This window comes from Pinus tabuliformis, chromosome 7 (assembly GCF_031772625.1).
Source record: "Pinus tabuliformis cultivar Carrire ecotype Pingquan chromosome 7, CPIR1, whole genome shotgun sequence".
NCBI lineage: Eukaryota > Viridiplantae > Streptophyta > Pinopsida > Pinales > Pinaceae > Pinus > Pinus tabuliformis.
The window spans coordinates 1,320,472,791-1,320,498,960 of NC_142293.1; the positions used below are offsets into that span (position 1 = coordinate 1,320,472,791).

The 26,170-nt window shown below is 37.5% G+C and overlaps 1 protein-coding gene across 1 annotated transcript in view; it reads left to right on the forward strand.

Moving 5' to 3' along the window:
* Positions 1-26,170, forward strand: part of LOC149252437 (magnesium transporter MRS2-4-like) — a 322,066-nt gene that overhangs the window by 98,713 nt on the left and 197,183 nt on the right. The window lies entirely within an intron of this gene.

A 26,170-nucleotide genomic window follows, 5' to 3' on the forward strand; every position in this document is an offset into this window, starting at 1 on the left:
ATCTCCATCGACTCTGTTTTTCATGCATTTAAATTTTAGTGTGCTTTTGATTGTTTTATGAATGCTCAAGTGTTAACTAGAAAGAGCTTTTGTGCATAGCATCCTTGTAAGGGGATTAAAATCTTCATCTAGTAATGTGCTGTATCTTTAGGACAGTTAGATAAGTTAGGTGATCTGTGTGTTAAGGTGAGGGGAAACATATCTTAACCTTCTGTAAAGAAGTACTGCAACCTATCACAATAAACACTTAGTTAGGAATCCTTTATGTCTATAGACTGTAGACGCATGCCTCGAAGTTTACTGACCTTGGTTGATAATAAATCTAGTCTAATCTAGCACCCTAGATTGGCCACTACATTTTGGCGCCGTTGCCGGGGAGGCGTAGTTAGAGGGTTTCGAAAAAGATTAAAATATATAAAAAAAATTTAAATAAACAAAAACAAGCAAAAACATAGATTTAGAAGTCATGTTTACTTATGCCTAGATCTAGAGATAATAAAGGTAGATTCATAAAAACCCCCCATCCAAAAACTAACCTACCATCAGGAGCAGACCCTTTAGGAAACATTGAACATACATCAGCTGAGGAAGTTACCATACAAAAATTAGAGGATAAACAGAAATTAGGACAAAGACTTACACTAATCGAGAGGCAAATTCTATTAGCACACAAATCACAGAAGAAACATTTCCTTGAATCCTCTATAAAAAGAGAAAGTAGCACAGTAACTCAACAATCTTTCCTTGAACTTTTCTTTGAAACAAGTGACACTGAACAAGAAATTAAATCAACAGAGGAACCTATCAAAATGGCTGAAGAAGGACATGGATCAGAAAGAGGACCACCAAATCAAGGTCAAGAGGAAGAGTCAACTTTTAAATTTCCTATCCAAGAACCAGAAGAAGATGACGAAATAAAAATGAAAAACATACCCCCATTCGTGCTACCAAACTTTTATGGCATGGCTTCAGAAGACCCAGATTCATTCTTGTTTGAGTTTGACATTGTATGTTGAACATATGGTTACACAGATGATGCCCATAGGCTTAGACTCTTCCCAACAACATTAAAAGCATCAGCATTAAGATGGTTCATGGGGCTTGGTGAACATGCGATAACTGATTGGGATGGCATGAGAAGAATATTCCTAAAGAAATACCAACCTTATTGTAGATCGAAAGATTCCAAAGATGATATCTTTAGGATGAACCAACAAGAGGATGAAAATTTAGAGGAGTACTTAGAGCGGTTTGTTTACAATTTACAAAAATCAAAACACCGAACCATGCCTCTTGATCTGATTCGAACAATATTTTTGAAAGGCATTCGAGAGGAATACTTAGATGATCTTAATTTGATGGGAAAAGGTGATATTTCTACTTTACCTTTTGAAGAAATTGCTGAGTTATGTGAAAAGTATTCTAGGAGCAAAGCCAAAATTGGAAAAAGAACCATATCATCCAAAGCCACAAAATCTGCTTCAGCAAGTGTCACAAGGGCTGAAATAGGAAACCTGTTAGAGGAATTCAAAACAGATCTATTAAGTACCTTAGGAACCCAAATTGACACTCTAAAAGCTAAGAAGAGACAAGAAGAGGAAGATCAGATGATGGCTATCTTTTGCCCAAAATGCCGGAAGAAACATGCCTTAAAAGACTGCCCATTAAAAAACATTCAAGTTTGTGCCTTTTGTACTGAAAATCATGATATATTTCATTGCTCTGAAGTCAAGGTTTTGCAGAATTGTAATGTGGAAGCAAACACAGATATGGAAAATGTGTATTACATGGGCGCAAAGAGACCATGGCAGCCAAAACCAGCACCTCAAGGTATGTTCCCAAACCAGAATTTGCAATTTCCTGTACATGATCAGATGTATGCTCAGAATTCGTGGAATGTACCCATACCATGGCAGCACCAAAATTACCCACAACAATAATGGAGACCATCTCAGCAATACTCTCAACAATATCACTCATATCCTCAACCATACCAACCATATTCGCAGCCATATCAACAATATCATCAGCCATATTCACCGTTCCTCAACCATATCAGCAATATCCTCAGCAACAAGTTGTTTACCCACATCAACCTCAACCCACTCAACAAGCATTGCCTGCTCCTCCACCAATAAATCCACCACAATTACAACTTCCATCTAACTCACAACCTCCCAGACCTACTCAAATCCCTGCTCAACCTGTACCAAATCCAAATAACAGAGTAGAGAGACCAGCCTACAATGTAGATGAGGGAACCTCATATCCCACATTACCCTTGCAAAATATCAATTTGAGGTCTTGTAAGGTACTTCACAAAGAATCTCCAACAGCTTATAAACAAGAAGAAAACGAAGAAAATGAAAATGAAACGTCAATTCAAAGGAAACAAAATGATGACATCAAAAATAAACAAATGCAACCATTGCATCCACCACCTTTTCCAGACCGATTGGTCCAAACAAAACTTCCAATGTCTATACCACAGTTTGATGTTTTAGATGAGCTAAAGAATGTCTATATAAAAATTCCACTACTACAAGCCATAAAAGACATTCCCATATATACTAAAGCCATCAAAGAGCTGTGCCTTAAAAAGCCTACTAGGAAAAGAGTTGATCCACAAACCATTCATGTTATTGGTCATTTAGCTGGCCTTATGACAAACACCATCTCAATGGAAAAGTATGTTGATCCTGGTATTCTCAGAGTCACTACAATCATTAACAACATACATATTCCAAACACCTTAATTGATCTTGGGGCCGCAATAAATGTGATGACTCTTGAAACCATGAAAAACTCCAGCTCACAAATTTGCAGCACACAACAATTGTTCTAGAACTCGCTGATAGGTCTAAAGTGATTCCTGAAGGGATTTTGGAGGACATAATTGTTTCACTGGACTCTTGGGAGTATCTAGTAGACTTTTTAGTTCTTCAGCGAAAATCCAATTTAGGAGGACACCCTATCATCCTTGGTAGACCATGGTTAGCAACTGCTGATGCATTCAAAGGATGTCGATCGGGTAATATGATTATTTCACAGGGAACTGAAAGAAAACAACTCACTCTTTACCCATCAGCACAATCACCAGCAGTAGCACACAATTTATGGCTTGACGATAAATACAATGACAAAGAAGAAGTTCAATCTGTTTTTAGCATCAACCAGATCTATGATTTTCATGAACATAATAATGATGATTTGGTAGAGTTGTTCCTTTCTCAACCTGATGTTTCCGAAGATTTGAGAAATGACCAATACCATGCTGCAGATGAACTTTTGGCACAAAATTTTCGAGAAACATGCACCATTCAATCTTTGCAAACAACATTTCAGAACATTTTTCCCATTCAATCTATCACAAACACACAGAGCAAGACCATAGAGATTAGTCCAGGAAAAACTTTGAATATTGGCACTCACCTAGACTCATCTCAGGAGGAAAAATTGATTCAATTATTGAGAAAATACCAGAAAGCATTTGCTTGGGACTACACCGATATGCACGGGATTCACCCTGAAACATGCACTCACCATATTTATACCGATAGTAATATCAAACCAGTGAGGCAATCGTAGAGACGAATGAACCCCATGCTCCAGGATATTGTTAGAGAGGAATTACAAAAACTGTTGAAAGTCAATTTTATCTATCCTATCTCTGACAGTCAGTGGGTATCCCCATTGGTAGTAGTGCCCAAGAAAAATGGTAAGTGGCGGATTTGTGTTGATTACCAACAATTGAACAAAGCAACGCTCAAAGATTATTTCCCACTACCATTTATTGACCAAGTGCTAGACACATTAGCTGGGAAATCATCACTCTTTTCTTGATGGTTTCAGTGGCTACAACCAGATCAAGATAGCCTTAGAGGACCAAGACAAAACCACTTTTACTTGTCCCTGGGGCACTTATGCTTATAATGTTTTCCTATTCGGACTTTGCAATGCTCCAACTACATTTTAGAGAGCTGTATTAGCTATTTTTGCTGATTTAGTTCATGATTGTGTTGAAGTTTACATGGATGATTTTTCAGTGTATGGTGATTCATTTGAGCATGCAATAACGAATCTTGAAAAAGTTTTGAAGAGATGTATTGAAGATAATCTATCCCCGAGTAATGAAAAGTGTTTTATGATGTTAAATGAGGGGATAGTATTAGGCCACTATATTTCTTTTCAAGGCATTAAAGTTGATCCATCGAAAATCCAGATCATTGTCAATTTGCCAATTCCGAAGACTCAAAAAGAGGTAAGAAGTTTCCTTGGGTATGCAAGCTATTACAGAAGGTTTATTGAACATTTTAGTAAAATAGCTTCATCTCTGTTTAAACTTCTAGCAAAAGATACACCTTTCAACTGGAATGAGAATTGTCAGCAAGCATTTGAAACACTCAAAGAAACGTTATCAACCACACCAGTCTTAAAAGGGCCTAACTGGAACCTACCATTTCACATCTTTACAGATGCATCTGATACTGCAGTAGGTGCCTCATTAGGCCAAAAAGAGGAGTCTTGTCATTATGCCATATATTTCATTAGCAAAAATCTAACACCTGCAGAATTAAACTACACAGTCACAGAAAAAGAAATGCTTGGCATCATACATGTTGTGAATAAATTCTGACATTATATAACTGGTTGAGGTTTTTGTACATACTGACCATTCTGCCATTAAGCATTTAATGAATAAACCAGTAACTAGTGGCAGAGTTACCAGATGGTTATTATTGTTACAGGAATTTAACATCACAGTGTTAGATAGACCAGGTAAGGAGAATCAGGTGGCAGATTTTCTTTCTAGACTGCAAAATCAAGGTGAGGTTGTTCTGGTTGAAGATTCTTTTCGAGATGAAAATTTCTTTGCAATTTCAATAGTGAATCCTTGGTATGCTGACTTGGCCAATTATTTGTCCACAGGAAGAACACCTCCATACTTTACTCCAAAGGAAAAGAAGAGGCTAGTCAAACAAAGTGCTCAATACTCATGGATTAATGGCGATTTATTTTACACTGGTTATGATATGATTGTTAGACGATGTGTAAGAAATGATGAGATAATTGATATTTTAAAATCTTGCCATGATGAACCGTGTGGTGGGCATTTTGCAGCTAAACGAACAACATTCAAGATTCTTAGTCTTGGATACTACTGGCCATCTATTTTTAAGGATTCCAAGAAGTACGTGAAAAGTTGTGATAGCTGTCAAAGAATGGGTAGGCCAACAGCTACATATGAGATGCCACTTCAGCCTTAAGTACACCTAGAGCCATTTGAAAAATGGGCTCTAGATTTCATAGGACCCATTAATCCAACTTCCAATGGCAAGAGGTACATCCTAGTATATACTGATTACGTAACAAAGTGGGCTGAAGCTAAAGCACTAGTCCGAGCAACTGAACAAATAGTGGTAAACTTCCTTTTTGAAGAGATTTTTGTAAGGTATAGAGTACCAAGAGAGATAGTGACTGATCAAGGTACTCAGTTTACTTCAAAGTTAGTTAAGGACATCACAGAAAAATATCAAATCAAGCACAGAAGAAGTACACCTTACCATCCACAGGCCAATGGCCAGGTGGAATCCACAAATAAAACTTTGGAAGGAATTATCACTAAGACTGTGGCAATGAACAGAAAGAATTGGGAAGAGAAGCTCAAAGATGCATCCGGGCTTATAGAATCACGTGGAAGAATACTACAGGATTTACACCATATCAGTTGGTGTATGGCAAAGAGGTGATGCTTCCTATTGAGTTTCAAATACATACTTTTAAGATGGCTGCAGATTTGGGAATTGATCTTAATGAAGCACAACAAGAAAGAATTCAGCAGTTGAACCAGCTGGATGAAATGAGGTAGCAAGTAGAGGAGACAACACTCCTCATGCAAAAACAAAGAAAGCAGTGGCATGATGCACATATCAAGAAGAAACAGTTCAAAAAAGGAGACTGGGCTTTATTCTTTGATTCTAAATTCAGAGATCATAAAGCCAAATTTACCACACATTGGATGGGCCCATACGAAATCATTCAAGTTTATGACAATGGATCAGTTAAGCTCATTACCATTGATGGAGAAGGCCACCCCTTTACTGTCAATGGCCATCACTTGAAACTTTACAATAGGTCCATCAACAAGCAAATTTTTCTTCAAACTGTATCTCAACAAAGGGAGGTTGAGATATTGCAGCCTTCAGCTGTAGTATCTCTGCCTTAGTTCATTTCATTTCAATTTATAAATTCAAAAGAAATTAAAAAAAATAAAATAAAAATAAAATAAAATTATTAAAAAAAAATAAAATTAAATAAATTAAAAATAAAATAAAATAATGGTTTAGATGTGAAAACCAGACTCTGGCACACTCTAACCCAGAATTCTTACTTGAAAACCAATTCTTTGGTTGGTAAGAATTCCTTTTCCTTTTGTTTCCTGTTTGATTCATCGATTGAATAATGACTTGAGGACAAGTCAAAGCTTTAGTGGGGGAGAAGCATCATCATTTTGTTCTTATCTCATCTCCTCATTGTAATTTCTTAAAGAGTTTGTTTCAACACTTCAGATTTCAATAAAGAAGTTGTTTTTGTCTTTGTTCTAATCAGAGGGACCTGTTTAAAGCACTATGCAGTGGGACCTGTTCTGTTCAGAAGACCATGTTACCAGCACCAACATTAGAGGGACCTGTTCAACAAACATAAAAGGGACCTATTAGAGACTGCTATCTCAAGTTACTTCAGCAAAGCTTCAACAAAGTTTCAACGGAGATTCAAAGGTTGCTTGTCACCGAGGCTCCATCAAACACCAAAGATCAAGTAACCTGCACACATATAGTTTTTTCCAGATTTCAAAGAAGCTGCACAAACATTCTCCAGATCTCAAAGGGACCTGTTGCATCCAAATTCATCTTAGAGGGACCTGTTATGGACAACAAAGATTAGTCATATCTGAACAAGAAAGACTAGTCCTATCTATGCATGCCAACTCAACTCTTGATCAACCAATAAAAGTGTAATGTATTATTGTAATTTTTATTTTTAACATTTAAATTCTTAGATTACTTTAGTGTTAAATGTGATGACTATGACTGCTTATGATCAATTTCAAAAACACCCACATATCCATCACCCTCGTCATATTCCTAATTCCTATCATTTCCCAATACTCTAGCCTATCCCCATACTCCTCCTCCTATGATTTTTAAATCCCCTATTATACCACCCTCCCAGCGTTGTTATTCACCCCTTATCGGCCATCAAACTTTATTATCGGTTCAATATCTCCTTGTTCGGCCAAGTACCAATAAGCAAGGGACAGGTGGTGAACTATTGCAAAGCCAAATGTTATACGGTTTCATTCATTGTTTTTGAATCGGCTGAGCTATAACATGATTGTTCGACCAAGTCGACTCATGCAAACAGCTATCCGTTTGTTATACTCCAGTACTCCATACATGCTTACGGCGTTCTCATGATAATATTCATACAACCCAGTACAGTCACTCCTCTGTCATATAAATATGAGTACGCTCTGTTATCATTATAGTGAATTGGGTCAAGTCGGTTGTTAAAATTCCATTTCATTTTCAGTTGTAAAAAGGGCGTTCCATACTAAGAAATTCAAGTGCCGTGATTTAAAAAAAAACAAAGGCTGAGAACAGCAAGTGCTACGAAAGGAAAGCACAGTAACCGGGCTCACAAGCTTCCACCTTCGCCATAATTCAAGGATAATCACCCGGTCACTGCTTAAGCCATTGAAGGAGTTGGTCTCGAAGAACAGAGGGCGCCATCAGGTCAGTTGTGTGGAGCGAAAAGCAGAGGTAACAAACCAAAATACTCTTGTTAAATTAGTAAGCATAAACGAAGAGGGTTAGAGCAGGAGTTTCTCTGTCAAAATGACTAATAGAGTAGAGCCAAACACATTCGATAGTTCTCAGTACCACGATGACTGCATTGTAATTTTAAAAGAAAAACAATGGCTACCCTTCTTGGAGAAGTTTAATGGGAGCAATGAGGAAGTAACTAAACAGTTTGCCTTTACATTTAATGGGGAGAAAGCATTGATAGGGAATTTCTCATTTAGGGTCTCAGAAGACACCATAGCACAATCCTTGGGGATCAGCCCGGAAGGAGAAAAATACTTCAAAACAAAACAATTCAAAGAAAAATCATGGACCCAATTCATATCCAGGTCGAGGGTTTCATCTGTTAACTGGAAGAAGGGTATCCCTAGGAGCTGGCTGATGCATCCATGGGACGAAATGGTGTATATCATCCAAAAATTTGTTACGTGTGAGGGTCGTTATAACATAGTATTTTTATACCACATCAAACTCCTGTTACATTTAAAAGGGCAGTGCACCATTAGTTTACCATATTTCCTCTTGCAGAGTTTGACCAAGATGTCAAAAACTATCTAAAAGAAAAAGGGTAATGAAGATAAAAGCCTATGTCATTTTGGGTTAATTAAAATCCTCATTGAATTTGAATTACAGAGAAGGGGAGAAACATGGAAGGAATTTCTGGCTGCCAATCAAATCAAAGATGAAGAGGATGAGAAAGAACAACAAGAGCACTCAGGATTTATGCATGACATTGATGAAGAGATTCCTGTGCACAAATCAAGCAATGTCCCTCCACCCATTAGTAGTGTGAGGACGAGAAAAATGAGACAAGAGAATGCCCAGAAAACGGAGCAAGATAAAATTTTTACTACATATACAAGAAGATCCAAGAGAGCACAAAAGACTCAGGAGAGCACAAAAGACCCAGCCACAAGAAGACCAATCAGAATCAAATGCACATGTACCGATGGACATCGAGAGCAGTGCTCACTCACAGCCTGGACCAGAAGTTGAAATGGAGGTTGAGAGCAACAATAGGCAAGGAAAAGAGTCACTACCTGCAATTAAGAAGCAAAGGAGGCTGGAAAAGCAAATTGAAAAGTTAAAAGAAGAACTGATGGAGGCCAACATGCTGGAGAAAGTCATCAAGAAAGAGAATGAAATGCTGAGGGCACAAAGTAAAGAGACTCAACAGAAAAATGAGAAGTTGAAGGAGCAAATCAAAGAACTCGAGGCTGAACAAACTGACATTTGCAAGTGGGTAACCAAATGGTATACCCAAAAGAAAGCCCTCAAGGAGAAATACAAGAGTTTGAAACATGAGCTCCACATTCAGAAAGATGCCCAAGCTAAGAAGAACATAGATGCATTGTTGAAAGCAGCAGAGGTACAGGCAAGGACGGAGTTTAGAGGGGATTAGCATGAGGACATGCTAATTCATTAAGCTTGGGGGAGATGTTGGTACCATTCCATTACCATCTTTTTCTTCTAAAAACACCATCATTTGTCTACCTTTTCCTCCATAGATCCCTTATATTCCTTGAAATTGATTAATTAATAGCATTATAGTTGTTAGTTTGCATTAAAGTTAATTTATGAGTTTTTATGTTAGAAATCAGGAATTTTCAATAAAAAGACTACAGGAAGTCATAACATCCTGTAAATGGTTTATCATCTGACACATGACATGACAGGCAAGCCAAAGCAATGGATAGGAACGAAAATTGGAATGTACAAGCATGGTGAAAAATCGATTCTACAGCAAATCAAAAGCTCCTGGTTATGCGGTCCACGCTGGTCAAACCTCAGCGTTTTGGTTACAAAGGCAGTAAAAGCCATGGTTTCCCAAACCGGTTTCGTTTTGTTTTCTTTTTGGAAATCGGTTTAGATTAGAAATGACCAAAAATCATTCCTTTGTAAAAGCGGAAACAACTGCTCAATGAATGTACATTCGATCTCGATAGGGACAATAGATAAAGACTGTGTATTATTTTGTTAACGGGATAGTTACGATTATTATCTCTGTATATCGTTTGAGAACAGAATTTTTGTATGTGATTGCAATCTACAGCACTTGAATATAGTCACGGTTTTACTCCAACAGTGTTTATGCGTTAATTCTCTCGTTGCTTGAGTTTACTTCAGTGTACCATTGAAACGTGGACGGGCCCTGCGTGGATTGGTATACTGTTAATTTCATTTCCTTTAGTAGTTTTTCGAATTTGAATAGAACGCATAGTGTTTAATGTTATTTCCATGCTTATGATTTTGTCGATTTGATTAGAAATTCTCACAAATGGTATTTATGGTGATAGCTTGAAGATTTCATCGTTAAGATCATTGAATCATATCTTGTAAGAGATTTGATCCATCGTTATATTTTGAAGCATCTCCATAGACACTGTTTTTCATGCATTTAAATTTTAGTGTGCTTTTGATTGTTTTATGAATGCTCAAGTGTTAACTAGACAGAGCTTTTGTGCATAGCATCCTTGTAAGGGGATTAAAATCTCAGTCTAGTAATGCGCTGTATCTTTAGGACAGTTAGATAAGTTAGGTGATCTGAGTGTTAAGGTGAGGGGAAACATATCTTAACCTTCTATAAAGAAGTACTGCAACCTATCACAATAAACACTTAGTTAGGAATCCTTTATGTCTATAGATTGTAGACGCATGCCTCGAAGTTTACTGACCCTGGTTGATAATAAATCTAGTCTAATCTAGCACCGTAGATTGGCCACTGCACTTCCTACACTAGATCATACCATAACCGATCTCAACTCAATAGTTTCTCTCTACCATTTACGAAATCTTGATAGCTATGCCAGCTCTTGGTAAGGCCCGAAAGGGATAGAGCTACCAAGTCTTCTTCAGGGACATTAACATCGACCCCTTCAAGTTCATCATGACATTGTGTAAACCTACTTAGGTATTGTGGAATTGTGTTGTTCTTTTTTCATCTTGATACTTCGAAGCTTGTCCTTGAGTGTCAGCTTCTTGTGGCCATTATTGTTCTCGAACAATTCGGTTAATGCTTTCCACATCACGAACGGAGTCTCTTTTCCATGGAGATTCGAGACAATATGATCCTGAACTTCCTCCAATATGATTCTCCTCGCTTTGGCCACATCCTTCTTCAAATGAGTAATATTCCGGGCATCATATGCTTTGGGTTTTGCTACATCTGTCTTGATGTATTCTAGTAGCCCATTATCGTCCAAGACTACCTCCATCTGGCCCTTCCATGCAACAAAGTTTGAGGTGCCTTCCAAGGCATACTTGAGTCTGAGTCTATTGAAATCCATCTTCTCAGTCTTGAAGAAAACCTACAACACTAATCTCCAAATTCGAATCTCTTGCAATGAAAACTTCGAAATCTATTCTCTACAGTGATTTCAACTTTGATACCTTGTAGAAATTAATGTGTAGATTCAACACTGCTCATGAAATTTATTAAATCACAAGACATGAAGCTACTCTACTCATCTGCAAAAGTTAATTCACCATCTAAAACAATAATCATTGACATGCAAAAGGAAACATCATACGTGCATAAATATTTATCTAGGGTAAATCAATTGTTCAAAACCCCTTACTATCTATATTGCATTAATTAGAGAATAGAGAAGAAATATAGTGCTCGCTCAAGCCTGAGCACACCACACCCTGCAAGTGTATAGTCTATTCCTCTCCTTGACTGAATGAACCTGGCCCAACACTTAGCAAATTTCAAGGCTTCCCAAGCTCCTATTTTCTTGCATTGTTCCCTTGGGAATTTGCCCCTATTTTTTAGGAATTTCACACCAAGGAATTGTGCAATAGTCTTAGGTCAATCTCTGACTGCATGCACCGCCTGTACACATGAGAATATGCTACAACTGATAGTACACTGCCTTGGAATCTCCATCTCAACAGGGTAACTTGAATTCTCTGCATGCAACAATTATTTTGCACTGATTGATCAATTAACTAGTTGATCACTGAGTGTGGTTGAAGTTACACATACACAACTTGACCTCCACTAGTTCTTCTAACAATTAAAACTAGTTAAACTAATAATAACTCAAATTAACTGAAATATATTGCTACAAATTAGCAATCAATCATGTAGACCTGAACTCAAGTGTCTCCCACTCAAATTTACTAAGATAATTGAGTGGAAAGAGCCATGTCACCTCAGTTAACTACCTCCGTATTATGCTGAAATGCAAACTTGAATTTTAATCTAGTTTGACCAAGGCAAAGTCAAAACTAGATTTTCTTGCTGCATTTTCAACATGCTCTGATTCTTTCTCTCATCTACCCCATTCTGTTGTGGGTTGTGGGATGTTGTCATCTCTCTTCAAATGCCTTCTTTCACACATAAATACTTGAAGTCATTTGAAACATACTCACCTCCATTGTCGCTCTTGAGAGCCTTCACCTTCTTGTTGATCTCTTTCTCAACTAGTGCCTTCAATTCTACAAATTTTGAGAATGTTTCATCCTTCTTCTGCATGAATAAGATCCAACATTTCCTTGAGAAACCATTAATAAAAAACAAAATATTTATGTATAGCAGTGGAGGCTGTCGAGAAAGGTCCACAAACATCAGAGTGGACTCTTTCCAAGACCTCAAGTGCTTTGTTGTCTCATTCATGGAATGTGTATTTCACATAATTCCCCAAGGTACAACCCTTGCAAACATCCTGCTACTCAAGTGCTCCTTTTGGGAGGCCAGTGGGTGTTTGCTGCATAATTTTCAAGGCGCTGTGATGCAAATGGCCCAATCTCCTATGCCAGAGTTCACTGACATCATGACTCTGCACTTTCTCTGCCTTACTTCCTAATGCAACATAATCTTCCACATCAAGTTTGTACATGTTCTTCACACAAACCCCTATCTGCTTCACTCGTCTAGTAGCTATGTGTCTCTCGAATGCTTTCCCTTTGCTAAAGATGACATCATAACCAAGGTCTTCCAAAACTGTTACAGATATGACATTCTTCTTTAAGCCTAGAACAAACATGACATCTTTGAGGCGAAGAGGGGATCCCGACTCCCTCTTAAAGGTTACTCTACAAATATCCAACATTTCCAACATTTCCTTGAGAAATCATCAATAAAAATAACAAAATTTTTGTGTATGGCAGTGGAGGCTATCAAGAAAGGTCCACAAACATTAGAGTGGACTCTTTCCAACATTGCATGTGCTTTGCTGTGTCCTTCATGGAATGTGGATTTCACATACTTCCCCAAGGTACAACCCTTACAGACATTCTGCTGCTCAAGTGCTCCTTTAAGGAGGCCAGTGGTTATTTGTTGCATAATTTTCAAGGTGCCATGATGAAAATGGCACAGGAGTTCACTGACAGCGCGACTTTGCACTTTCTCTGCCTTACTTCTTAATGCAACACAATCTTCCACATCAAGTTTGTACATGTTCTTCACACGAACCCCGATCTGCTTCACTTTTCTAGTGGTTATGTGTCTCGGGAATGCTTTCCCTTTGCTAAAGATGACATCATAACCACGGTCTTCCAAAACTGCTACAGAGATGAGGTTCTTCTTTAGGCCTAGAACAAACATGACATCTTTGAGGTGAAGAGGGGATCTCGACTCCCTCTTAAATGTTACTGTACCAATATTGGTAGCATTGTACCTTATGTCGTCTCCAAGCTCAATATGCATCTATAGATCTTTCTCTTCCAGGTCACTGAAAAACTCTTTACACCCTGTAATGTGGAACGAGGCACCCGAGTCCAAGTACCTAACACTCCCCATCACAGTGCTAGTCATGCATATGATAAGGGTGAAGTCAAGCTCAAACTATGAAGCTAAAGCTTCACCTATTACTCCTCCTGAGTTCTTCTTGCTAGACTTTTTGTGTGGAAAATTTGTAACATAGTGCTCAAATTCATGAAAATTGAAGCATTTTGTTTTGGACAAGTCTTTCTTCTTGCTTCCTTGGTTGGATTTTGGTTTGGTTTGAGATGTTTTCCCTTTGCCCTTCTTTCCCTTTCCAACCAATGCAAAATTTTCTTCATCCTCTCAGATGAGGTTCCATCTCTAGTATTATGCCCGATCCCTTCTTGTACCAAATCAGACCACAAGGATTCCCAATTCGGTAGCTTCTCCCTCCCTTTCACCAAGTCCTCATAGTTATGCTAGCTTTTGGGAAGGCCTAGAAGAGCTAGGCTCACCAAGTCATCTTTTGCAATATTGACACCATCCCCTCCAAGCTCATCTCGAACTTGTGTAAATTTGGTGAGATACTACAAAACATTGTCATTCTTCTGCATCTTAATGTTTCGAAGTTTGTCTTTGAGGTCCGGTTTTCTATGATCACTGTTATTCTAGAACAGCTCTGTCAGCGTCTTCCACATTACAAAAGGAGTTTCTTTCCCATGGAGATTTGAGACAATGTGGTCTCACACTCCCTCCAAGCTTATTCTCCTCGCCTTGGCTACATCTTTCTTCCATTGGGTTAGGTTCTGGGCATCAGATTGCACTAGTTTTGTAACATATATCTTGATGTATTGTAGAAAACCATTGTCATCAAGCAATGCCTCCATGCGATCCTTCCATGCAATGAAATTTGAACTGCCTTCCAAGACATACTCTAATATCAGTCCATTGAAGGCCATTCTCCCAACTCTGAAGAGATCCTGCTACACTGAAGATACAAATTCCAACCTCCTGAGAAACAACTTTGAAATTCCTATTCTAATGTGAATCCTAGTCTGATACCATGTAGAAATTTGGTGATAGAATTGAAACTACTCAAGAAATTTTAATCTAAATCAAGAGACAAAATTCTACTCTAATGCTCTGTGGAAATTAATTTACAATTTATAACAAGATTTTCAAACATGCAAAAGAAAAACCACGCATGCACAATATCTTTTCTAGGTGAACCCAACTGGGAAAAAAACCCTCAAGCCTCTTTGCTTTAATTAGATGAATAAAGATGTATTACAATTGCTTGCCTGCTTTGAGCACAACCTGCAAGTGAATAACCTATCTCTCTGCACAATGAGAAGCTTTGACCCAAACTTAGTCAATTTTTGTCTCTACTTGAGCCCCTATTTCCTTACACAAATCCTGAGGAATTAGCCTTTGTTTTTTAGGAATTTTCCTCCAATTGATTGCACAATTCCCAAGGATTCACATCTGATTGCATGCAACACATGTACACCCAAACTAATTTACAACTTCTTGTTACACTGCCTTGGAATCTCCACCACAACTGAGGTACTCAAATTCCTTGCATGCACTAGCTATTTTGAGCTAATTGATCAATTAACTAGATGATCGCTGAGTTAGACTATTGTCTTGCTGCACAATTGACCTTCCACTAGTTCTATCAACAATTAGAACTACTTTAACTGAAAACAACTGGAAATAATTGATCTTGATTGCTAAAATTTAACAATCACACATGTTTAACTGAACTCCAAGCCCTCTAACTCGAATTTACTGAGCTAAATGAGTGACAAGAGATATGTCACACAAGTTAATTGCCTCCAAGTTGTCTGTTGATGTGGAAATTCAAATTTTCTCAATATGACCAGGGCAAAGTCAAATTAAGACTTTCTTGCTACACTTCTCAACACTTGTTGTTCATTTCTATTTAATATGGATCTAGGCTAATGATTACCGAGACAAAAAAATCAATGCCAGATGTTGATAATGACTTTGTGCATACACTAAAATCAACGCACACTATTAATTTAATTACTTAAAAAATAATGCACATCATCCATCTATTTACATCATATCACAAATTAACATCTACATTGAAACCAATGCATCCTTAGTTGTCATCGATAAATCCCGTCACAAAATTTTTGATTTGCAATATTCATACCAACGAGAATTACAAGTTGAGCTTGGGTATGAATATCTTTTCAACATTTTTTTCATAGGATTTTCTTTTTCATCTTGTACTATTCTTGAGTTGTGTTGTCACTTCAAATTGCACCAACAACACAAGTGCTGCAAGGGAGATAGAAAGCCTCCTAGAGACAGCCTCTGGGTTGATTGTAGACCAGGGCCTAGGACATCTTAAATAGAGGAGTGCTTGTAAGGTTATATTTGAGGGGGTTGCAACACTCCAATTATCACGTAAAAAGGTATGAGGGGGGCTTGGTTCATTCTTCCAATAGTATGAATTATATATTTCAGGGATTCCCTCACCCACACAGTTCCCAGAAGTATCACATAGAATAGCGGAGGCCAATTACTTCAAGGGGATTACAGCTTAATAGGATTTGTTGAGTAAATGATAGAGGATGAGGAGGAGTAGTAACTCATCATATAGAGCCCAAAACATCCATAATTCTATGTTGAAAACATAGAGCCGCAAGCAATGGGAAATTCTACACTTGTTTGAGTTACAAGCATAAATAATGGACTGAAGAGATGATGTGTGTTATGATTCTTATAGAGCAGTTTAAAGATATACTTCAGCGCTTCATACAGGCATTATGCATTAATGAATCAACACACATGGATCTGTAAGGAAGCATGAAATAATTTCTAGCAGCTATTGTAGCACACATACATGGAAGAATATGGACATAATGGAATTAACAAAAGCAAAAACATATTGTAATGCTAAGAAGGAGGCATCACCACCATTTTGTGTTAGTCTAAAGATCTGCTTGTGTAAATTAATACAATCTCAGATAATAGTCATTCACTTACAGAGTTATGTGCCAAAATGTTATCACAGAGTTCAACCCTCTCGGATGAGAAATTCCGGAATCTTTGTATTATGTTTCATCCCCCTATTTATAAGAAGAGGGGGTTGATGGAGTTATAGTTTACAAAAATATCTAAGAGCCAAGGCTCCAGCTGCCATACTAGACTAGCTATCCCCCTGTAAGGCTCTACTACATTCCTGTAACAACAGGGATCGAATCCCTTCTTGAAAACAAAGAAATATAGGAAGTCAAGAGGGATGGGAGGAAGAATGGAGGAAGAGTCCTTTGCTGTCCCTGTGAGAGCCTCAAAACAGGTCCTGTTTGTGTCACAGAGTGTGGCCATGTTGCTCAGCCGACTGACTGTCTCTTCCACTTTGAATGCTTATGGCACCGCCTTGGGGAGGCATGCTGCAGGCCGAGTCCTTCCTTGAATGTGCCCCATACCCAAATTAAACTACCTAACTACCGACCCATCTCGCCTTTAAACCTCTGTACGATGTCTCCAATGCCCCGACGCGGTGGTTGAGAAGTGTTCTTTGTTTAACAACGTAATCGCACAGTGACGAGCTTTTTCCTCTAAAACAAGTGAAATGGGCCGATTTTGATTTTCCCCTTGGCCCCTTTTACTATACCCCTTTTTGTGGTTTTCCTCATATGAGCGGGGGTTGAGACCGGGCGCTGAACCCTTAGGTTCTAAGGTCATCAGCCCTGTGTCTCGGCGACCTTTTCCTTTGTATTGCCTTTTTCCCGCATATCGACACTTTAACTTGCTTTTCCCTTTTTCATTGCGATCACTGATAGTTCAGATGTGAAACCTTTAGAGACCAAACCACAAACCTTTATCGCATCGGGAGAAAAATCTCGTATATCTCGTATATCGATGCTTCTCTATGGCCTTAGCTCTTTACCCCTTGACACTTGCGATCGTCGATTGTTGATAACCTGCTGACATCATCGCTGATGTCATTATTGCCACATGTAACCCTGTGGGTGGTGCCACGTGTTTGCTTGCCATGTCATCTTTCGTGCTTGCCATGTCATCACTCCGTTGCCATGTCAGCTCAGCGGACCAATTAGAGGCGGCCACATGGTCTCTTGGAGGAGAGAGAAAAGGGCCCACCCGACCCTGTTTTGTCATGCCTTTCATGTGTCACCCTTCATCGGCCCTACCCCGGCGAAACAATGAGAAATCACAAATCACAATTGGCTGATGGAACCGCCGATATCTCTTAAGTGGGAGCCCTTTGCCTTCACTGATGGCTGATGTGCAATATTGCCTGTGGCTCAACATGTGTACCCTGCGGAAGAGAGAGAAAAAGGCCCGTCCGACCTTGTTTTGCAAGCATTTCCCGTGTTAGGCCTTTATCGGCCCTCCCCGACGATTGCAGCGATAAATCGCAATCAGCCTTCGCATCCGTCGATAAGCCTTGAGAGTGAGACCTTAACCCCGTTGATGGCCAATATGCGATTGCGATGAACTGTCCCGAGCCCCGATTGCGATTTTTCTTCAACACAACCATTTTTTCTCATTCGCTGGGCTTTCCAAAGGGATTGTTCAATAGGCTCTAACTTTTGCTCCGAAAATCCATTTTCAGACTTCTATATACCATTGGAAAGCTCTTTCCAAGCATTAGGGAATGGATAGGGTCTGATCTGGTAGCTTCTGTGGCTCAGAATTTGACCCCAAACATCACTGTTATTTGGCTTTTGAAGTAACTGGTGATTGAAAAAGCAGTGAGTGACAACATTGGCTCCTACTGGGGACAGTGCCTTGCTTGCAAGGTGCTGAGAACCTGCAGACTAGTATCCTTCACCATTGGGCATGGAGTCAGTAATAAATTCATCTTTATAATCTGCAAAATCTCCATGGGACTTTCCTCCTGACTCTAAACTGCAAAAAATAAAAATTCTAACAACTAAAAAGTAAATGCTCAGCTGGTGAGCTTATTTATGTACAATCCTACTTATGCACAGTGCTTAATTCAACTAAGTATGTTCAAATCTCCAATAGAGCCAAACTAGCATAAGAGTACTGGACCACATGCCTTCATAGTGTTGAAAAAGAAAGGTTAAAACATGCATGCAACATGAAAAATCTGCAAATGAAAAGCTTGAAGCATGCTCTGGAAATGACCTCTGTTGCTGGCTTATGAATAGGTTCATGTATTCAGCCACAGGGTCATGAAATAGAAAACGAATGTTTGCAGCAACCTCTTCTTCACATACAGACTGTTGGCTGATGTCTTTTTGGTTATGGTAGCTACAAACACCCTTCAGCTCCTCAAATTCAGTCTTTTCAAGGAAGACTGGTTATTGCTCTTTTACTGCCCATTTTTCAATGGGACAACTGTCTTGGAAATATTTCTACAACAATTCAGCTTTGGGCTCTTCTTGAAAAACTTTTTGCTGAGAGATTTCTCCCCACTTGCCGGTAAACAACTCCTTCTAAACTTCCGTGACCATCTCTTCCTCCTCTGAATAATTTGAATCACAAATTGGAAGAGGGTCTTGATCTAGTTCTCCGTGTGAAGGGTGTGCGTTGTGAATTGGAGCCTCTTTGCTGACCTCCTGATCAACCTCCTCTTCTTGCGCCTTTGGTGATGCTTCTTGATGAGAGTAGATGTTTTCTCGGAGAGGAGCTCCACAAACATCTTCAACAGATTCATCAACCTCGGGACTGTTTTCATCATTACAAAATTTGCAACAATCTTCAAACATAGCATTCGGTAAATAAAATGTCTTGTAATATTGATGGAATGTTGTATGGAAACATTTCAAGGAAGATATGCTACCCTGAGGTAGTGTTTTAAACCAAACCCTAGCATCCCCCTCTAAAGACAATTTGAACAACTTCATTAGTACATCTTCAAGAAGAATACCTTGTTGCTCCATGCATTCATGAAAGTCTTTGAGGTGTTGGTCAAGTCTTCGCTCTGAGCTCCCATTGAATTTAGGAAAATAGCTATCCCACTCATGAAATGAAAGAAAATTATTAGGATAACCAACAAGGGAAGAGAAATCCAGTGGGGCAAATTGGTTGGCTAGGAATGCAGGAAGGGCCATCTTGAAAACCTCCCAATGTGATTGATTTCAACTTCGAAAGCAGGGAGAGTTTTCAACTGCTTTGCATCAGAGTGAGTATGGGGCTTCTTAAAAGCCAAGATGATCAAGATAGAGATATGGATAGTGGATTCGCGAGGATGTTTACCATATAATTGACAATGGGGTCGCCAGGGTGAGATATCTTCAACCCACACTTCCCTAGCTCACCTAACAGGGGAAATGTAAAACTTTGTCGTACCCAGGGAAAAATATTATAATCCGTTCCCCGACAACAAAGCCAAAAAGATGTTTTCGCTTCAAATCACACCAACAACACAAGTGCTAAAAGGGAGATAGAAAGCCTCCTAGAGACAACCTCTCGGTTGATTGTAGACCAGTGCCTAGGACATCTTAAATAGAGGAGTGCTTGTAAGGTTATATGTGAGGGGGTTGCAACACTCCAATTGTCACGTCAAAAGTTATGAGGGGGGCTTGGTTCATTCTTCCAAAAGTATGAGTTATATATTTCAGGTATTCCCTCACCCACACAGTGCCCAGAAGTATCACATAGAACAATAGAGGCCGATTACTTCAAAGGGTATTACAACTTAATAGGCTTTGTTGAGTAAATGATAGAGGATGAGGAGGAGGAGTAACTCATCATATAGAGCCCAAAACATCCATAATTCTATGTTGAAAACATAGAGCCACAAGCAATGGGAAATTATACACTTGTTTGAGTTACAAGCAAAAATAATGGACTGAAGAGAGGATGGGTGCTATGATTCTTATAGAGCAGTTTAAAGATATACTTCAGCCCTTCATACAAGCATTATGCATTAATGAATCAACACACATGGATTTGTAAGGAAGCATGAAATAATTTCTAGCAGCTATTGTAGCACACATACAGAGAAGAATATGAACATAATGGAATTAACATAAGGAAAAACATACTGTAATGCTAAGGAGGAGGAATCACCACCATTTTTGTGATAGTCTGAAGATCTGCCTGTGTAAAGTAATACAATCTTAGATAATAGTCATTCACTTACACAGTTAAGAGCCAAAATGGTATCACAGAGTTCAGCCCTCTCGGGTGAGAAATTACGTAACCTTTGTATTATGTTTCACCCCCCTATTTATAAGAAGAGGGTGTTGATGGAGTTATAGTTTACAAAAATATCTAAGAGCTAGGGCTCCAACTGCCATACTAGACTAGCTGTCCCCCCTGTAAGGCTCTGCTACATGCCTATTACAACAGGGATCAAATCCCTTCTTGAAAACAGATAAATACAGAAACTCAAGAGGGATGGGAGGAAGAATGGAGGAAGAGTCCTTTGCTGTGCCTGTGAGAGCCTCAGAACAGGCCCTGTCTATGTCACAGAGTGTGCCCATGTTGCTCGGCCGATTCACTGTCTCTTCCACTTTGAATTCTTATGGCACCGACTTGGGGAGGCATGTTGCACACTGAGTCCTTCCCTGAGTGTGCCCCATACCCACATTAAACTACCCAATTGCAGACCCATCTCGCCTTTAAACCTCTGTATGATGTCTCCAATGCCATGACGCGGTGGTTGAGCAATGTTATTTGTTTAACAGCGTAATCACATAGTCACAAGCTTTTTCCTCTAAAACAAGTGAAACAGGCCAATTTTGATTTTCCCCTTGGCCCCTTTTACTATACCCATTTTTGTGGCTTTCCTCATATGAGCGGGGGCTGAGATCGGGTGTTGAGCCCTGCGGTGCTAAGGTCATTGGACCTGTGGCTCGGCGACATTTTCGTTTTTATTTCCTTTTTTTGAGCATATCAATGCTTTAACCTGCTTTGCCCTTTTTCATTGCGATTGTCGATAGTCCATATGCAAAACCTTTATGGACAAAACCGCAAACCTTAATCGCATCCAAAGAAAAATCCTGCATATCGGCACTTCTCTATGGCATTAGCTCTTTACCCCTTGAAACTTGCGATTGCCGATTGTCGATAACCTACTGACGCCATTGCTGATGTCATCACTGCCACATGTCACCCTGTAGGTGGTGCCACGTGTTTGCCTGCCATGTCACCTTCCGTACTTGCCACATCATCAATGACGTCAATTTCCATGTCAGCTCAATGGACCAATCAAAGGCTGCCACGTGGTCTCCTGGAGGAGAGAGAAAATGGCCCACTCGACCCTGTTTTGTCGTGCCTTTCGTGTGTCAGCCTTCATCGGCCCTCCCCTGGCGAAACAATGAGAAATTGAAAATCGCAATCGGCTGATGGAAATGCCGATATCTCTTAAGTGGGAGCCCTTTTCCTTCACCGATGGCTGATGTGCGATATTTCTTGTGGCTTGACACGTGTACCCCACGGAGGAGAGAGAAAAGGGCCCACCCGGCCCTGTTTTGCAGGCATTTCCTGTGTTAGGCCTTTATCGGCCCTCCCCGACGATTGCAACAATAAATCACAATCGGCCTTCGCATCCACTGATAAGCCTTGAGAGTGAGACCTTGACCCCATCGATGGCCGATATGCAATTGCGATGAACTATCCCAAGCCCCAATTGCGATTTTTCTTCAACACTTAGCCATTTTTTCTCGTTTGCTGGGCTTTCCAAAGGGATTGTTCAATAGGCTCTAACTTTTTCTCCGGAAGTCCATTTTCAGACTTCTATATACCGTTGGAAAGATCTTTCTGAGCACTAGGAAATGGAGAGGGTCTAATCTGGCTCTAGTAGCTTCTATGGCTCAGAATTTGGCCCCAAACATCACTACTATTTGGCTTTTGAAGCAACTGGTGACTGAAAAAGAAGTGAGTGACAACAAGTTGGTTGAATATTGTTTTCTTGTCGATATACTCTTTTTTATTTATCTTTTTTTCCCTCTATTCTTCATGTTCTTTAATTTTCATTCCCTTTGCCTTTTTTTGTTGATTTCCTCTTCATTGTACATTTTCTTGTATTCTTTACTCTTGACACTATTCAATTGTAATTTGTTGCACCCTTCTTTGTTAATATGCTCTTTGATATTCTCTTGGATATGCCTTTTTTCATTCAATTTTTTCCTTCATATATTCTTCTTGTTGTTTAGTTGTCGTTTGTTGTGACTGTATTTGCTTCTCACTTTATTGTTGGCACTCCTCAATGACTTACCATTTTTTATGCCTTTCTCTGTCAGCTTTCTCTTTGTTGTTCATTTCTATTTAAGATGGATATAGGCTAATGATTAAGATGGATCTATGCTATTTGTTGTTCATTTCTATTTAATATGGATCTAGGTTGATGAGTACTGTAACACAAAAATCAATGCTCAACATTAATAATTACTTTGTGCATACATTGAAATCAATGCACATTATCAATTTAATTACTTTGAAAATAATGCACATTATCCATCTATTTACATCATATCACAAATTAACATATACACTAACATCAATGCATCCTTAGTTGTCATCGATAAATCTCATGACAAAATTTTTGATGTGCAATATTCACATCAATAAGAATTACAAGTTGAGCTTGGGCATAAATATCTTGTACCTTGCCCGAGTTGGTTGAATATTATTTTATTTGTCAATATGCCCTTTTATTTGTCTTTTTGTTTCCTCTATCATTCATGTTTTTCAATTATCATTACTTTTTCTTTTTTATGTCGATTTCCTCTTCATTATGCATTTTCTTGTATTCTTTACTCTTGTCACTATTCAATTGTCATTTGTTGTGCCCTTTGATATGTTTTTTTGTCATTCAATTTTTTCCTTCATTTTTCCTTCTTGTTGTTTAGTTGTCATTTTTTGTGACTTTCTTTGTTGATATGCTCTTTTCTTCTCCCTTTGTTGTTGACACTCTTTAATAACTGTCATTTCTTATGTTTTTCTCTATTATTTTCTCTTTGTTGTTTATTTCTATTTAAGATGGATCTAGGCTGATGATCACTGTAAAACAAAAATCAATGCCAAATATCAATAATCACTTTGTGCATACACTGAAATCAATGCACATCATACATCTATCTACATCATATCACAAATTAACATCTACACTAAAATCAATGCATCCTTAGTTTCCATTTTTTGTTCCTTTCTTTGTCAACTTGCTCTTTGTCGTTCATTTCTATTTAATATAGATCTAGGCTAATAATTACTTTAACTCAAAAATAAATGTGAGATTATCTAGGTTTTTGTCTCTAGAGGGAGCTCCTTTACCAAATATTGAATTATTAAAAGAGAGTCACCCAACGCAATGAGAGAAGAGACTTGAAATTATTTGGTGAGAAGAATGCCTTGGAGTAAATCATAGGCTTATGCCTCATTACTTGTCACATTCTCCAAGTCCCATCAATACTCTAAAATTTTGATTTATCTGGGGCCATAAGGGACTGCTCTCCGCCACCCCTAATATAATATAATATTATAAAATTAATATTTTGTATTATAATATAATATTAAATATCTCTAGCCTAATGCAATAATATATATTATTATATATTGAACTGAATATTATATTAAAACTCTTTATAATATTCAGATACCTAAGCTTGCAACCACCTCTCAAGTTACAATAAGGGAAAATTGGATAGAATGTTTAAGTAGGTCTTTGATGGCAACCTCCGCTTCTTTTTCTATCATTTTGAAGTTTGTTTTTGACAAACTCTATGAATTCCATGACAAAAGCATCACCTTTGTCTCCAAAACATACAACAATCTCATCTCACTTAAACAACTTAATGTGATGTAAGATATCTAACTTAATACCATGTAAGGTATCCAACTTATATTAAATCTATGATCATAATATCATAAATAATTATAATATGATACTAGTTATAAAATAGCCATTATACAATGTAATCATTCATATATATATGAAAATGTGAATCATCATTTCATTGTACTTTAATTATATAAATGAATAATTAATAAATATTATTATTTTATCTTATATGTATTTTACATAAAAAAAATTATTATTAAAATAGATGTGAAGTGAAGCAACTATCAAATTTTTACTTACATCTATTTTTATGCTAAGAAATGCATAAATAATAGTGGGTAGTAACTTCAGATAAGTATGCTAGGTAGTAACTCCTAATAAGTATGCTACCTATTTTGGTGGAAATACATGTTTAAATTATGATAGGTAGTAACTCTACGTAAATATATTTATTTACATGAGTTTACATTTATTTGTTTATATTAATCCATGTGATATAAAGAATTGTCTTGTGGATTTCTAAACCTAATATGGAAGGATATAATCTTTGAAAGAAATTTTTATTGAGTCCACCAAATTCGAATAAATTCTAAATTAAAAGAAATTTATAGATTATTTATAATTATTAATTAATTTTGTTTGTGACATATACTAGATTTAATATATAAAACTCTCAAACAAATCAAATCCTAATCTATTATGTAAAGCAAATTTTTAATAATCTCATAAAAGAAAAATAATTTGACCAAGTCAACATTACATTACATAACATAATGTTTTACAACATCATTGTCATATTGGGTTGTAGAGTGCCTCTTGACACAATAATTAGAAGGAATTTTATAAGTTTAAAAAGAGATTAAAAAAATATTTTATATATATATATATATATATTATTTTTAAAGTTTAACATATTTTAAATTATTCAAAACCAAGAATGGATTATAATTCAAAAATGAAGGAAGGAAGAATTTCTATAAAGGTTTTCCAATCACAAATTGCATATTATTTACATTAAAAAGAAGTATCTAAGAAAAATATATTAACATTATTATCAACATGAGTGGAAAGGAAAATTACATCAATTTTAAATTGGCAAATCAATTATCAATTCCAAAACCAAATATAGGTGAAAAGGAAGATATTTTTTTGCAAGAAACAATATGAAATTAAGGACTTATGAGTTACAATTGATGATTATGAATATATATCTCAATTTAGTGTCATAACTATGTTTGAAGAAAAAATTGATATAATTATTGATTTACCTTGGTTTGAAAACTGAGTACCTTCATACTAAACACGGATAAAAAGTTTTTGACTTTTCTCGATAAAAAAAAGAAGGCATCACTTTAGGACATTACACTGAGGTGAGATTCAATAGTACTTTCATTCAAAGACCTGGATGATATATTAAAAGTAATCAATCAGAAAATTCAAAAGTCAATATAAAAATGCAAAAATAATTTAGCAAATTCATCATGGATAAAAATGAAGAAATTTCTCGCTTAATAGATCACAGTCAGAAATTACTTACACAAGTAAAAAAGATCAAAGCTATGGAGTAGACACTAGAACAAATAAAAGAAGATATCGATAAGAAACTCAATGAAGGTCAATTAAAACATGACGAAGAAAATTATCGCTTAAAGGGACTTAATCAAAAGTTGTTGGAAGAAATTAAAACATTAAAAATGGAAAACATGAGTATTAAAGCATAAGGCACAAAGTCGATACATCAAAAGCTAAATAAATTTCATTTATTTGACATCATAATCAAAATTTACATACACAAATTAAGAAACTCAAAAATGATAAGAAATCTTTGGAGGACAAAGTAAAACTTATCACAAAAGAAACATCAAAGTTTTTAGACGTAACAGTCCAAGTTGAAGA